Below are 15,092 nucleotides of genomic sequence, written 5' to 3' on the forward strand. Positions count from 1 at the left end.
AGAAGACACATGTCAGTTGAAGGCATTCAGCTGTACAACTGACTAGGTATCCCCCTTTCTCTTACAATGTAGCTTAAGTATACATGTGGAATATTGAATACTTTTTAATATGTAATACTGTAAACCAGAGGTAAGAAGTAACTAATTACAAATACTGTCGTTACTGTAAATGAGTAGCTTTTCCAAGTACTTGTCCTTTTTTTCAGTAATTTTACTTCTACCTGAGTAGGCTATTTCAGTACTCTTCCCACCCCTGCTGTAAACCATGCAAAGTGGCTGGACTCAACTCAATGCAGATTAATGTCCTGCACACAGCAATAGACTGTATAGAGTACCAGAGTATAAGTCATAATACCCATAAAACCTTAAGGTCAAACAGAGAAATGGTTCCAATCATTTTTCCACCATTCATTTTTTCCCATAGTGGATTTTAGAAACACTTAAAATAAGGGCTGTGTTTCATGTAGACTTACCCTGGCATGACGTTTTGATAACTGTGTAAATCTATCTAGGACAAGGTGACACTCAATGAAATAGTTATGAATTGATTGCTCTTTCTGTAAGTATCATAGTTTAAGTTCAATGACCAGCAATTGATCTAGAACAGAACTAGATTTCATTTTGGGTTTCAAAATACAACGAATATGAACCAGCTATGGCACAATATTGTAAATCCTTCTAGGTGTTCCACCTATCTGACTCACTCCACTGGAGTTCCCTCCCTGTGCGTGCGTTTGTGTGTGTGCTTGCATGTGGTTGCATGCAGGTTTATGTGTGTGTACACGCATACGTGTGTTTGCGTGACAGTTATACAGTACGTCAGCAGCCTGTCGGCATGTCATAGCCGTTTAAACACAGCCCCCGTGCTTCTGTTATGGGGACGTTCCACCTCAGCGGTGAACCCAGGTGAACCTCACCCTCTGCGGTAACTTGCAGGAATCTAGTTGGATGGCATCAAAGCATGTTCAGACCGGCGCTGGAATCCTCACTCCGCCAAGTACTGTATGGGCAGTCTGGAACTGGAATTCTCCTGTGATGTCATGCAAAGCCAAGATGTCCAACTAGTTGACTACAACCCCCCCCCCCCCCCTGAAGGCCATTCAGGTTCAAGAAATGTGACCTGAAGTTTAATCATTAAATAGTGTTTTTACACATTTTATGTAGATAGCTTTTGTATATTTTGTATGTATTGTTTTGTGACCCATATACTCCAAAATCACATGAAAAGTGGGTGTTCAATCAAAGCATTAAGGGAAATAAAAACACAGTTCATTCATTGCATAGCATGTCAGTGATGCAGTAATTTGGCTAATTGTTAAAAAAATACATATTCATTAACATTGGAAAACCCTTTCATAGTAGTGAGGGATGAAGACAATTTCCTTTGAACCCTTTAACTTGCTCATTACATGTTCTGCATGGGAGATCAGGTCCAGGGCTTGTTTCAGTAAATGTTTAAATGAACTCTGTGTTTATGTTCCTCCTGATACAATCAGAGCTCCAGTGAACCCCTCAGAGCTCTAACAGCTTTAATTAAACAGCGATGGGGCTGTATTATTTGTGTGTATGTGTGTAAGAGACCTTAAAATCTGTGAAAAGTGGCCCTATGCTTCTCAGCCTAGCAACGAGACACACTGGGCAGCCTGTTATGAGCTGCTTTAGAGCAGGAGTCAGGACACAATGAGGGCTTGGCTGATAGGGGACCTCATGAGTAAACTGAGGGATTTAAAAAGGTGCTCTGTTCAGATGTAACCTGATCTCCACCTGACTGGGGCCAGGCATTCCGCTCGGTGAAGAGTCCCCCTGAACACAATGACCAGAGCACACATCGATCACATTTACATTCTTTCATACAAAACTATGTGACTAGAAAGATCATTAAATGCATTCAGACAACACTTTATTAATCACAGTCAAAAAGGACGGGGCAAAGTCAAATATTGTTTTATTTCAAGTTTATTTGATATTGTCATGTCATATTACATAACATTGGCGAAAATATATATGTGTATCTATCACTTGGTTGTAGTATAGACAGTATTTATAGATAAATTAGATCAATAATGGATTTATTTATGTTTTTTTAATTTACTGTACCTGGAGAAATGTCAAATTCCAGACAATGTTCCTATTTGGAATTTAGTAACCATGACACCGTGACGAACACACTAATCTTTCTTTTAAAAGTTGAATAAATGCTGTTCTAAATGCTTTATTACATGAAGATAATATTACATCCGTTTAAATATAAAAGATTTGATACAGTATATTTATGGACACACACACACAGAGAGAGAGAGAGAGACAGAGCGAGATTTAAAAGCACCTTAAAGCATTTGATTTACTTATGGCATCACATATGTGTATATTCCAAAATGCTGTATTTCTTTGGCCAACCTGGGCCGTTGCTCAAGGAATAAACTCTGAGACATGGCACATGGAAGAGCACTGACAACTGAATCAATCTTCCAGTGCACGGTTCATAGTTCCTGTATAGTCATTATCTTCATGACCATAGTGACCACATCCCAATCCATCTGTCACGTCAACCAATGTGTCTATGCAGTGGTCATATACACACACACAAACACACTGTATACACACATTAATATAGAGGAAGCCTAAGAGGTCAGACACACCAAGAAAACTGACGGCCAAGCTCAAACTTCTGTACAAGAAGGAGAGAGGAAAAAGAGAAGTTAACGCCATTCAATGGACGGCATTACCAGACAGTATTAGACAGGGATAATTAGATCTAACCATGTCTGGTAAGACGCCAATCAACAGGCTAGGGAGCTAGGACTGAAGGACGCTCTGAACCAACCGTCCACTGTACGCAGAGGGAGACAGCTGAAAGAGACAGGATGAGATACAGGAAGAGACAGGCTGAAAAGATACAGTATGTCTGTCTGTCTGTCTGTCCGTCTGTTTGTCTGTCTCACACACAGACAGGGATACTAGTCTGTCTTTTTCATATTCTCAAAGACTCTTATATGGACTACATTTACAATGATTTTCCATGAATAAAGACAAACTAGATCCTGTTGGTTGAAAGTTCACATCAAAACGTGGTGCCCTCTCACCTCAAATTAAATCCATATGCCACATTCGGGTTCAGTACAACATCAAATCGTCTTTTTAACCGTTTGAAAAGGAGAGGGAAAGGGAAAAAACATTGAACCATTCCGTGTGTCTATGTCATAAATAAAGGCAAACAACAGGAGTTGAGCCAATAAATGTATGGTTCAATATTTGCGAGGTAATTCTCTCTCCTTAAACAAACATTTAGGCTCTGCCAGCTCCTTTTATTATTTGCCAATGTCTGTGCTGTCTGTTTGAAGGTTTTACCTATTAAATTGGGATGTATTTTTCTTCCTGGAAGACGACATGGAACGGGGTAGTAGTCTGCCATAAGGGATCAACCTATTTAACTCTATGGCTATTTATCATTTGTTTATGATTTATTTTTTTACAGAATTCTAATTGGAACAAAAGTTCTCCAATGAAGCCTTGTAAAACAACAAAAGGAACTACAGATAGAGCTGTGGGATATATTTAGCTGTGATAAAAAAAAGAGTAATCATTCATATGAAGGGATGAGAGAGGGGTGAGGCTGAAGGGGAGTGGTAAGGAGTCAAGGAGGATGTTGTTGACTCTATTTTTATCATAAGTGCTCAGGTGAGCTTGTGTCAGTTTCAGGATGTGCCATGTAGATAAGCAGTGCTGGACCAATCACGGTGACACAACACAAGCCACACGCTACAGAGGGGAGGGGATACAAAAATGAGTGGCGGTGCGACCGGTTGAACCGTGAACCGACTTGTATTCTTTAACACAGGTTGGGTGGGGCCACCCTAAAACAGGACAGGGAAGTGGAATACAAAGGCTGGGTGAGCTAGGGCCCCTAATGGTCTCCTCTACTCGTTCCCCAGGAAAAGGCAATTTCCAGTCGTGCCTCTAATCTTCTCCATTTGTTTGAATTGATTCTTAACTGAGGAACACTGAGATATTTCAATTACTTGGATTGCCAAAACACCACCACATGTGCCATACATTTTCCCAATACAATTCACAAAATAAGCACTTCATAGGCCTATCTTTTCTACAAATAAATGACGAGGTAAAATGGAGCTTCTTTCAGATGTATAGTTTTAGCTAGCGGAATAAAGGCATGTCAATAGAAGAAGATTTAAGACAATCTCTTACAGATAGATGCAACCCTAAACCAAGTCTTCTTATCAGTGATATCAGACCTCAAATTCTTGAAGAAAGATACAGAGTTCAAACTGGAGTCAAGTTCTATCACTACAGATAATCTGATCAGGTATTGTCTATGGTATGCTTTCATAAAGTGGTCACACCTGACCCTTTAATCACATCCTTAGCTGAGGTGAATCTCTGGAGGTAGGTGGGTCACCCAGGAAACATCGTTACCAGACAGTGTTAGAACTTTTTTGTACAATCCAGCACTGTCAGGTAAGATGGATCCTGAAAGCCATTTCAGCGTAAACCAGAGCATTTCATTGTGAGAAAAAAAATGGCCGCCAAGCTGAGGTAAAGTGTGCTTATGTAGCTAGCTAACGTTGTAAGTTGTGTGTTGTATACCACTGTAGTTAGCGGATGGCTAGCATCATCATTACCAGGCAGTATTAGAGAGATTGATGATATCCAATGCTGCCTTGTAAGATGGGGATGACCATCCAATACATGCATAGGAGACAAACAATGGGTCATAAAAGTGATTATTTTACAGATCACAATAAGTGTACGGATCGCAGTAATAATATTTTAGTCTAAGCATTTTACAATACAGGTTAATTTTGTTTAATGTGTTGTGTTATCTCCTGGTTTTGACTGACAAAAACTTGATAAAAGGCTTACCTTGCTTTGGGTAGGTTTGTGTGGGGATAAGCCCCACCTATGTGCATACATGAGACATCAGGAACATTCCACTATGAAAAGAAAGAGGCATACTAAACAGTAGGCAACCCTGACTGGTACTGCAAATTATCATTAGAAGGCCTGTCTTTCACATCTCTGAAGCTACATCTGTATTTACCACAGAAAGAAGGAGAAACTATAATAATATAAAATCAAGTATACTCCCTCCCCAGGCACACATGCACACACACAGTTAACTCAACAAATTGTGGCCTTGGGTGGACTCTACTATCTCAAACTCAAACTAACAATAGCAAGTTCAATATATCACCTAACCCCCAGGTCTTAAACAATAGATGAAGTTAAGGGAAACCACGTTTTTGAAACTCGCCTCGAAACAAAAAAATACAACTTGTTGTACGGCAGACTTTGTTCCAGTAGGTTAGGTTCTGGGCCACAGTGGATGTTAATGGTTGCCCAAAACTGTTCTGACTGGTCTCGTTCCACGAAACGGTAAGGCTGCTTTTTCCCCTCATTCTGAAAATTATATATATATTATCCCTGGTCATCCCTACTGCCTCTGATCTAGCGGACTCACTCAACACAAATGCTTTGTTTGTAAATAATATCTGAGTGTTGGATTGTGCCCCTGGCTTTCCGTAAATTTAAAAAACAAGAAAATAGTGCCGTCTGGTTTGCTTAATATAAAGAATGTGAAATTATTTATACTTTTTATACACAAGTATATTTTAGCAATTGCATTTACTTTTGATACTTAAGTATATTTAAAACCAAATACTTTTAGACTTTTACTCAAGTAGTATTTTGCTGGGTGACTTTCACTTGAGTCATTTTCTATTAATGTATCTTTACTTTTACTCAAGTATGACAACTGGGTATTTTTTTGACCACTGCATTTTAAACATCCATTCCGACAAAACCCACTGCATTTTTCATACTCAAAACTAAAGCAACAAGGCCTTGGGGTTGTTGTTCCGTATTCACATTTCATGTCTCTGAAGATGGTAGCACAGTTAGCACAATGTATGTCATGTCATATTCATTTCAACAGTCATTTGATGAAATGTTGAAAACGAAGGGGAAATTAATGCCTTCCTTTTCCTGTACCTCCTTTCTTTGTGTTTGTAGTGTGTTGAAAGCCTGGAGGAATGCTGGACTGACCTAGCCTGTGCCTATGCAGTGTGTGCAGAAGGTCATTGAGACAGCTTTTGTTTACTGAATAACGTGGGCTAGTCACAGGTACACAGTGTGAAAGCATCACACTCATTAGAAGTTGCGCAATGCTGCATGCAAATTATTTATATTTATGTAAGATAAAGACTCATATATAATATATACCACTATTCCTTAGTTAGTCATTCTATTTACATTGCCACTTAAAATAGTGACACAAGACTGATCAGCCACTCAAATATGTACATTAACTCAACAATCAAAGTGGCAACAAATTATTTGCATCGTGCATTGTCAAATAACTGCTATAACTCGTTCTAATTTTATTGAGACTTGGTACAGTAAGTCAGCAATAGTTATACTAATATTGATATATATTAATGTTAACTATTTTTTTTGCTATTTTTTTCTCTAAACCTTAAACAAAACTAGAATCAAGACAATCCTGTGTTCAGAGGGAAAGAATAGGTTTCCAGTTCCTGCAAATGAGCTAAATGGAAGAGTGTGAGTGAATGAGAAAGGTAGAGAGAGAGAGAGAGAGAGAGAGAGAGAGAGAGAGAGAGAGAGAGAGAGAGAGAGAGAGAGAGAGAGAGAGAGAGAGCGCATAAGGGAGGGAAAAGAACAGGCAGTGAAGAGAGGTGGAAAATGTACCTGTAACCTTACCGTCGTGAAAAGGAACCCAAAAGGAAACAATGCAACAAAACAAAGTGAGTAAAGGGGGGTGGGGGGTAAAAAGGAAAAGATCTTGAATTTTTAGCAGCCAGCGCCTGCGAACACTTCAGCTTCTTCCCGGTCAGTCAGTCAGGGCCCATGAAATGAGAAAGCCAAGCCGACCTGCTCTCACAGACTGCTACAGCCTCTATTTAGTTAATCATCAGCATTATACACCAGGGCTGCAGGCCTAAGGAGAAAGAGAGAGAGAAAGAGAAAAAAAAGATTAGGGAGAAAGAATGAGTATTAAAGCTTGTAGAATGAAGAAGAGGACAATGGAAATAAATGTATTTAAAGTCAAGTAGACCCTATAGTTTCAAGTATTTCCTGACTTCCTACTTCCCACGTGCTTGCTAGGCATTTCCTCAGTTATCTTTCCTTCTTTTAGGTTTGCTTAAGTTTTGTCCCTGAAACTCGTCCCTGTTTTGGATCTTGAGTGAAATGATTCCATTGTTGGAGAGATGGTTCATTCGGTGTGGTGTATATGGCTGCCCACGCTGTAGCCTTACTGAGTGAGTGAGGCGTGATCAGGTAACCCTGCCCTCTGCGTTGGAATGGGACTCCACTGTGAAATGAACCTGATAGGTAAACCAGCCTGGCCCTTAATCAATAGTTGGCGTCTTTGTGGAGAAGAATGTCGGTGAAATCCAAAACCTCACTTAAGGACCTTATCAACACCACTAATTGGCCCTCCAGACTACTGGAGAGTAAAGCTTAGTGGCATGATTCGTCGCTTTTCAGCTATTTCTCTTTGGTTGTTTCATTGTTTTATTTCAATATTTAATATATTGTTCAGTTCCCTCTGCTATTTTACTAAATGAAATTATATATTTACTATTCTACTATCTTATCATGGTTCATTAATTCAGTTGAGAACTATCACTTTTCATAGTTTACTTACTTTCTCTTTCGGTTTGAGTATTTCCAATGAATGAGTGAAATTTGTTAAGCAAAAAAGGTTTCTAGCCTCCCTCATGCATGGCACCTTAATTAAGTCATCTATTTGTCATTTTGGCTTGATTTAAGTATCACAAATATAATTTTGTATTTCCACCTCACATTACTTTTTTTTATTTCTTCGCTTCAATATTTAATATATTTCCATGATTTGTCTGAAAATGCTTTCCTTCTTAACTTGTCCTTGAAAAGGTAAAAAATCCCCCTAAAATCCTGTCAATGTTTCACATATTTTTATAGCAGCTATTACCATTGATTTATCTAGGTACAAAGAAACAGCATTCCACCAACATCAACCATAATGTTAATGGTTTAAAACAGTTATGGCAAAAGCTGCTTAGTCACAGTCATACCTATTTAAACTGCCTGTTCTTCAGTTCACAAACTCAATGTTTTTTTCCCTGACTTCTCACTTTATTCCGTGATTGGCATTACAGTTAACATAGTTAGCTTGTTCTTAGTTTCACATGTCTGTTTTCTAAGCTGTAAAAAAAACAGTAAAAAAAACAATTTTCAAATTTCAACCTCCATTTTGTATGGCTTACAAATCTCGTGAGTCACATTCTATGGAAATTCCCGACAGACCAGTTATGATATCTGTAATGCCCAACCCATAGTCAATCTTTAAAAAGCTATAAACAATTATGAATTACTCATTCAAAGAATTGAACGAATGTCTGTCTTTCCGCCAATGAAAATCTTCCACCTCACTCCTTATTCACTGCACTATTTGGTCAACATTTTCCCTCCATTTATCAACAACGCCTTTTAAACTTTATGAAAAAGATTAAATCAATCTTCTTGCAACATTCCAAAAACATAACCATCCTAATGGTTATTTTCTACTCCCAGAAGTCGAACAAAATACAACAAAAACCTACAGAAGAGTAAAATGGATGAGCAGACATTTTACGTTCAGCATACATCCACTATGTAAACCTTGTATTTCTCACATCAAAAGGTTAGGAAAAACAGAATATTATTTGAAATCTCTATCTATACATGCCAAAGGAAATAAGTAAGAACAGGCCTAGCCTAGGTATTTTAGTCTCCTTTTCTAGACACGCAACATCCTAAGAAAAGGCTGCGTTGAGACTTATTTAACAGGTAGCAGAGATAAGTTGTCAAAAACATGCCTTCGTTATTTTTTTTTCAAATCAGAATAAAAAAATTAAAAATATTTAAAATACATAAAAGTTTATTTTGTAAAATAATGAAAATATTTCACGTCAATTGGTTATCATCAGCTTTTGAGGTGGTACAATTATCAAAATGTTACCATAACTGCTTGAATGTTCTTCCAAATGTGCATTTCCAGTGTTACAATGGAGGGAAAAAGCTGCTGTCTTTATATCCTTTGACAAGTCTGTCTGTTTGCCTCTACCTGCCCCAACTGGTCTTTCCAGTTTAGGAATTAACGTTAGGCTCTTTTGTTTCTGTTTAAATGAACTGGAATCTGATACAGTTTATAATATGCTTCCCCCTAAACTCATGCTCTTCCTGTAACAGCATACAAGCACCAACGGTTTTATACAATGACCTTGTTTGCTTGCCATCCATTTCCTGACTATTACATAAGTATACATACAACTGGGCTTCAGTCTACCTGTAAGCTGGTGCGATGACAAAGCAAATGTATCACAAATAATGTCAGAGGAAATCGTACACGGACCAAAATGAAAACAAATAAGGAGGTATCATGTTGGTGGGTTACCCTGTCCTTCCCAGGTGTGGTCAAGTGAGCCAGAAAGAGGCATCATGTTGCCTGGCTGTGGCTGCTGGCTGCTGCCTCATAGATATGTCTTCCTCTTCCCTCTTCCCTCCTCCCACAGAGAGACCAACTCTTCGATGTTTGCTTGGAAAAAGTTGCCGCTCTCAGGCAGGAGAATTAGCTCGGCTTGACTAGACACCCAACGAGGAGGCGAAGAACCCCAAAAATCAACTCAACAGGTTTAAGTTGTTAAGACACGGCTCAAGTTTCCCGGAGCTCATGGCGACGCTACCTAGTTAAGCTCCTCAAGACGAGTAGACTGAATTTGTAAAGGGGATAGGTTTACATGTAGCCTGGCCTCCCTCCCCCACAGGTGTAATTTTCAGGTGGCAGCCAATCTCCTTAGCCTCTGGCGCTCACAGGTGTGTCCCCTGCGCTGCAGTGGCCAATCAGGTCTGAGACTAAGCCCAGTCCAACCCCCCCTGTCCCACCTCACCGGTTCACCTGCCCCCACCCAAGCCCGCCGCCGCTCCCACCCCAGGTACATTGTATGTGTTTATGACGTTAGCCTGAGCTCCTGTGGGAACGGCCTCAGTTCCTATCACAACACAAACTACACCAACATCATCCATGAGCCCCGGTCCACGCCCAGAAACAAACCAAAACCATATTGAGAGGAAAACATATAGATTGCAAATCTTGTAGAGCCTACCAAAAATCCTTTGTGAAAAAAACCACATGACCTCTGGCATACTTGTCAGTGTATATATGAAATAATCGTAACCTGAAATACCCTTTGCCCTTGTCTCTTTCAGTCTCTATTTTCTGTTCACAGAAGCCATTCCAGCCTCAGTGGCTAACAAAGCCCTACTGGTTTAAAGCCAGATGACAAGTGAACAAAGTACAGGTAGGTGAAACAGACAGACAGAGACACAGACGGTTTGAGGTGAGCCAGGTTAGGCGAGGTCGGGCCTAGAGCAGGGTATGATGGTCTATCAATCACTGTGGCTGATGGGAGTGAGGCTGAGCCCTAATCCCTGGCCAAGGCTGGCTAGCTGGCTGAGCAAGGCAGCCAACTTGGGCCTGGTGTAATTGACTTGATAATCTTCAACAAGGCAGGCAATGCCATATCCAGATCCTGTTTCATGGGAGGGGGCATGGCAGAGATTGCTGTGAAGCAGTTGACCAGAGTGGGGATTGTTCTAAGCAGCATGCCACAGATATACACTGGTTTGAGTGGAATTATGCAGAATCCATCTAGTCCATCTAATTTGAACATGATATCAGCTGTAAATTCAACCCATGGTAGAGTAGTCAGTGGCTTGTAATTTAGCAGATGCTCTTACCCAGAACGACTTACAGTCAGTGCATTCAACTAAGGTAAACAATATATATAAATAACACAACACAGTGGTTGTGAGAATGGAATGACTACTCAGGGAATAATATAATATGCCAGAGGAAGGCCAAAAAGATCATCAAGGACATCAACCACCTGAGCCACTGCCTGTTTGCCCCGCTATCATCTAGAAGGCGAGGTCAGTACAGGTGCATCAAAGCTGGGACCAAGAGACTGTAAAACAGCTTCTATCTCAAGGCCATCAGACTGCTAAACAGCCATCACTAGCAAATCAGAGGCGGCTGCCTATAGACATAGATTAGGAATCACTGGCCACTTTTAGAAATGGATCACTAGCCACTTTAATAATGTTTCCGTATCTAGCGTTACTCATCTCATATGTATAAACTGCACTCCACTCTATTCTACGATATCTCAGTCACTTTTAAATTGTGTTTACATATTGCATCACCCATTTCATATGTATATACTGTATTGTATTCTATACTACACCACTGACTGTTAAACAGCCATCTCCAGCACATCAGAGGCTGCTGCCTGTAGACATAGATTAGGAATCACTGGCCAATTTAAGGAAATGAAACACTAGCCACTTGAATAATGTCTCCGTATCTTGCACTACTCATCTCATATGTATAAACTGTACTATATACTATTCTATGGTATCTTAGTCACTTAAATTGTGTAAATATTGCATCACCCATCTCATATCTATATTCTGTATTCTATACTATGCCACTGTATCTTAGTCCAATGCCGCTCTGACATATATGTATATGTCACGACTTCCGCCGAAGTCGGCTCCTCTCCTTGTTTGGGCGGCGTTCGGCAATTGACGTCACCGGCTTTCTAGCCATCACCACTCCATTTTTCATATATCCATTTGTTTTGTCTTGTTCCATACACACCTGGTTTTCATTCCATTATCAACTGCATGTATTTAGTCCTCTGTTTCCCCTTGTCACGATTCCCACCGACGGTGGCGCCCCCTCCTGCTCGGGTGGCGCTCGGCGGTCGTCGTCACCGGCCTATTAGCTGCCACTGATTCCCTTTTTTGTTTTCCCCCTTTTGTGATTGTGTGCACCTGTTCGTAGTGGGGGTGATTAGCGGGGCTATAAGTATTAGCTGGTCCGCCTTCTCATTGTGCGGGATTGTCATTCCTGTTTGTGTGCTTGTGTTTATGCTTGTGCGTTAGTTTTGCGCCGCATGTGTTTTCCCCTGTGTTTGGGGCACTTTGTTTTGTGTGCGCGCTATTCGCTGTTTGGCGTGGCTTGTGTGTGTTTGCCTCTTGACCCATTTAAAAGCCACTACCCTGTGCTCGCTGCTTCCTGCGTTTTGATTCCTCACTCACGACGTCCGAGCCTTACACCCCTCCATGTCTTTGTGTGTAATTGTTTATTGTTATGTGGATATTGTTCAGGCGCTATACTTTTGTTACGTTCCGTGTTTTGGGCACGTTTATGTTTTTATGTGCTGTCGTTTTTGGACCGGAATTAAAGTACGCCTGTTTACTACACTCTGATCTCCTGCACCTGATTTCGCCTCCGTACACACCCCTAACAGAATTACACACCAGAACCATGGAGTCAGCAGGAACAGGTTCCCCGGTGAGAAGAGTTGAGGAGCGTGTCCAGGAACATTCTGCTATGTTACATCATCTTGGTACCATGATGGATCGCGTTGTCCAGATAATGGACCGCTGGGAGAGACAGGAAGTCTCCCCAGTGCCTCGACCAGCACAACCGGGGTTACCTCAACCCGTCCCGTCCGGAGCCAGACCCAGTGGGATGCGTCTCTCCCTTCCCAGGGAGTATGATGGGACAGCAGCACAGTGCCAGGGATTCCTGTTACAACTGGACCTCTACCTGGCCACTGTGCATCCAGCTCCCTCGGGAAGAGAGAGAGTGTCTGCCCTCGTCTCATGCCTCTCGGGGAGAGCTTTGGAGTGGGAAAACGCCGTGTGGGGAGAAGAAGACGCGGCGTTGGACCACTTCGGCTCTTCCATTTGAGGCAGGGGACGAGGAGCGCCCAGGAATTCGCCCTAGAATTCTGGACCTTGGCCGCCGGAGCAGGCTGGAACGACAGGGCCCTCATCGACCACTATCGGTGCAGCCTGCGGAAGGACGTCCGACGTGAGCTGGCCTGCAGGAATGCCACCATCTCCTTTGACCAACTGGTGGATTTGTCCATCCGGTTGGATAACCTGCTGGTCACCCGCGGACGTCCAGAGGGGGCTCTGTCGGTGCCAACTTCCAGTACCTACAATCTGGTGCCCATGAAATTGGGAGGGGCTACGCGTAGGGAGACTGGAGGAGGTGCCATCACGTGCACCATCTGTGGCCGCAGAGGGCACACTGCCGGTCGGTGCCGTGTCGGTTCCTCTAGGTGTCGAGGCAACAGGCAGGGCACTCTGGCGTCACCCCAGGTGAGTCTGCACCACACTCATCCAGAGTCCTCTGTTGACCACCTGTTTGTACCTGTTTGTTTCCCTGATTTTTCCCCGCATTCCCAGCATAAGGTGCTCGTTGATTCAGGCGCAGCTGGGAATTTTATTGACAGAGCGTTAGCCCTTAATTTAGGGATCCCCATTATTCCTGTAGTTAGACCTTTCACGCTCTGGATAGTCGACCATTAGGGTCCGGGCTAATCAGGGAAGCCACCATCTCCCTGGCCATGGAGACGCAGGGGGGTCACGTGGAGAAAATCAGTCTCTTCCTCATTGACTGTCCTGCGTTTCCCGTGGTACTAGGCCTTCCCTGGTTAGCTCATCATAACCCCACTATTTCCTGGCAACAGAGGGCTCTCACGGGGTGGTCGCGAGAGTGCTCGGGGAGGTGTGTAGGGGTTTCTGTTGGTTCTACCACGGTGGAAAGTCCAGACCAGGTCTCCACCGTGCGCATCCCCCCAGAATATGCCGATTTGGCTTTCGCCTTCTGTAAAAAGAAGGCGACTCAAATACCACCTCATCGACAGGGGGACTGTGCGATAAATCTCCTGGCAGATGCTGCGCTTCCCAGGAGTCATGTGTATCCCCTGTCGCAAGCGGAGACGGTGTTTATGGAGACATATGCCTCTGAATCCCTGCGTCAGGGTTACATTCGGTCCTTCACTTCACCCGCCTCCTCGAGTTTCTTTTTTGTGAAGAAGAAGGATGGAGGTCTACGCCCGTGCATTGACTATAGAGGTCTCAATCAAATCACGGTGAGGTACAGTTACCCGCTACCTCTTCTCGCCACGGCGATTGAGTCAATGTATGGGGCGCGCTTCTTCACGAAACTGGATCTCAGGAGTACGTATAACGTGGTGCTTATCCGGGAGGGAGACGAGTGGAATACAGCGTTTAGTACCACCTCAGGGCATTATGAGTACTTAGTCATGCCGTATGGGTTGATGAATGCTCCATCAGTTTTCCAATCCTTTGTAGACGAGATTTTCAGGGACCTGCACGGGTGTGTAGTGGTGTATATCGATGACATTCTGATATACTCCGCTACACGCGCCGAGCATGTGTCCTTGGTACGCAAGGTACTTGGATGACTGTTGGAGCATGACCTGTACGTCAAGGCAGAGAAATGCCTGTTCTTTCAGCAGGTCGTCTCCTTCCTAGGGTATCGCATTTCCACATCAGGGGTGGAGATGTGACCGCATTGCAGCCGTGCGTAATTGGCAGACTCCCACCACGGTAAAGGAGGTGCAGAGATTTTTAGGGTTTTCCAATTACTAACGGAGATTTATCTGAGGTTTTGGCTAGGTGGCTGCTCCCATTACCTCACTGCTGAAGGGGGGTCCCGTACGGTTGCAGTGGTCGGCTGAGGCGGACAGGGCTTTTGGGCAGCTAAGAGCTCTGTTTACATCGGCTCCCATGCTGGTCCATCCGGATCCCTCTTTGGCGTTCATAGTGGAGGTGGATGCGTCCGAGGCTGGGATAGGAGCCGTGCTCTCACAGCGCTCGGGTACGCCACCAAAACTCCACCCCTGGGCTTTCTTCTCGAAGAAGCTCAGCCCAGCGGAGCGTAACTATGATATGGGGGACCGGGAGCTGTTGGCTGTGGTTAAGGCATTGAAGGCATGGAGACATTGGCTTGAGGGGGCTAAACACCCTTTCCTCATCTGGACTGACCACCGCAACCTGGAGTACATCCGGGCAGCGAGGAGACTGAATCCTCGTCAGGCAAGGTGGACCATGTTTTTTACCCGTTTTGTGTTTACCCTATCCTACAGACCAGGTTCCCAGAATACGAAGGCAGACACACTGTCCCGGCTGTATGACACAGAGGA

General features: G+C 43.0%; 2 long non-coding RNA genes across 2 annotated transcripts; one reads left to right on the forward strand and one right to left on the reverse strand.

The window, feature by feature from the left end:
• Positions 1 to 1,940: 1,940 nt before the first annotated feature.
• LOC123726206 (uncharacterized) lies at positions 1,941 to 9,738 on the reverse strand. The gene is made up of 2 exons (XR_006758552.1): positions 9,458 to 9,738; positions 1,941 to 6,976 (listed from the first exon to the last, which is right to left on the reverse strand). It is a non-coding gene; the product is annotated as an uncharacterized lncRNA (long non-coding RNA).
• On the forward strand, positions 6,674 to 8,240 carry LOC123726207 (uncharacterized). The gene is made up of 2 exons (XR_006758553.1): positions 6,674 to 6,782; positions 7,175 to 8,240. It is a non-coding gene; the product is annotated as an uncharacterized lncRNA (long non-coding RNA).
• Positions 9,739 to 15,092: the final 5,354 nt, after the last annotated feature.

Source organism: Salmo salar, chromosome ssa13 (genome assembly GCF_905237065.1).
Source record: "Salmo salar chromosome ssa13, Ssal_v3.1, whole genome shotgun sequence".
Classification (NCBI taxonomy): domain Eukaryota; kingdom Metazoa; phylum Chordata; class Actinopteri; order Salmoniformes; family Salmonidae; genus Salmo; species Salmo salar.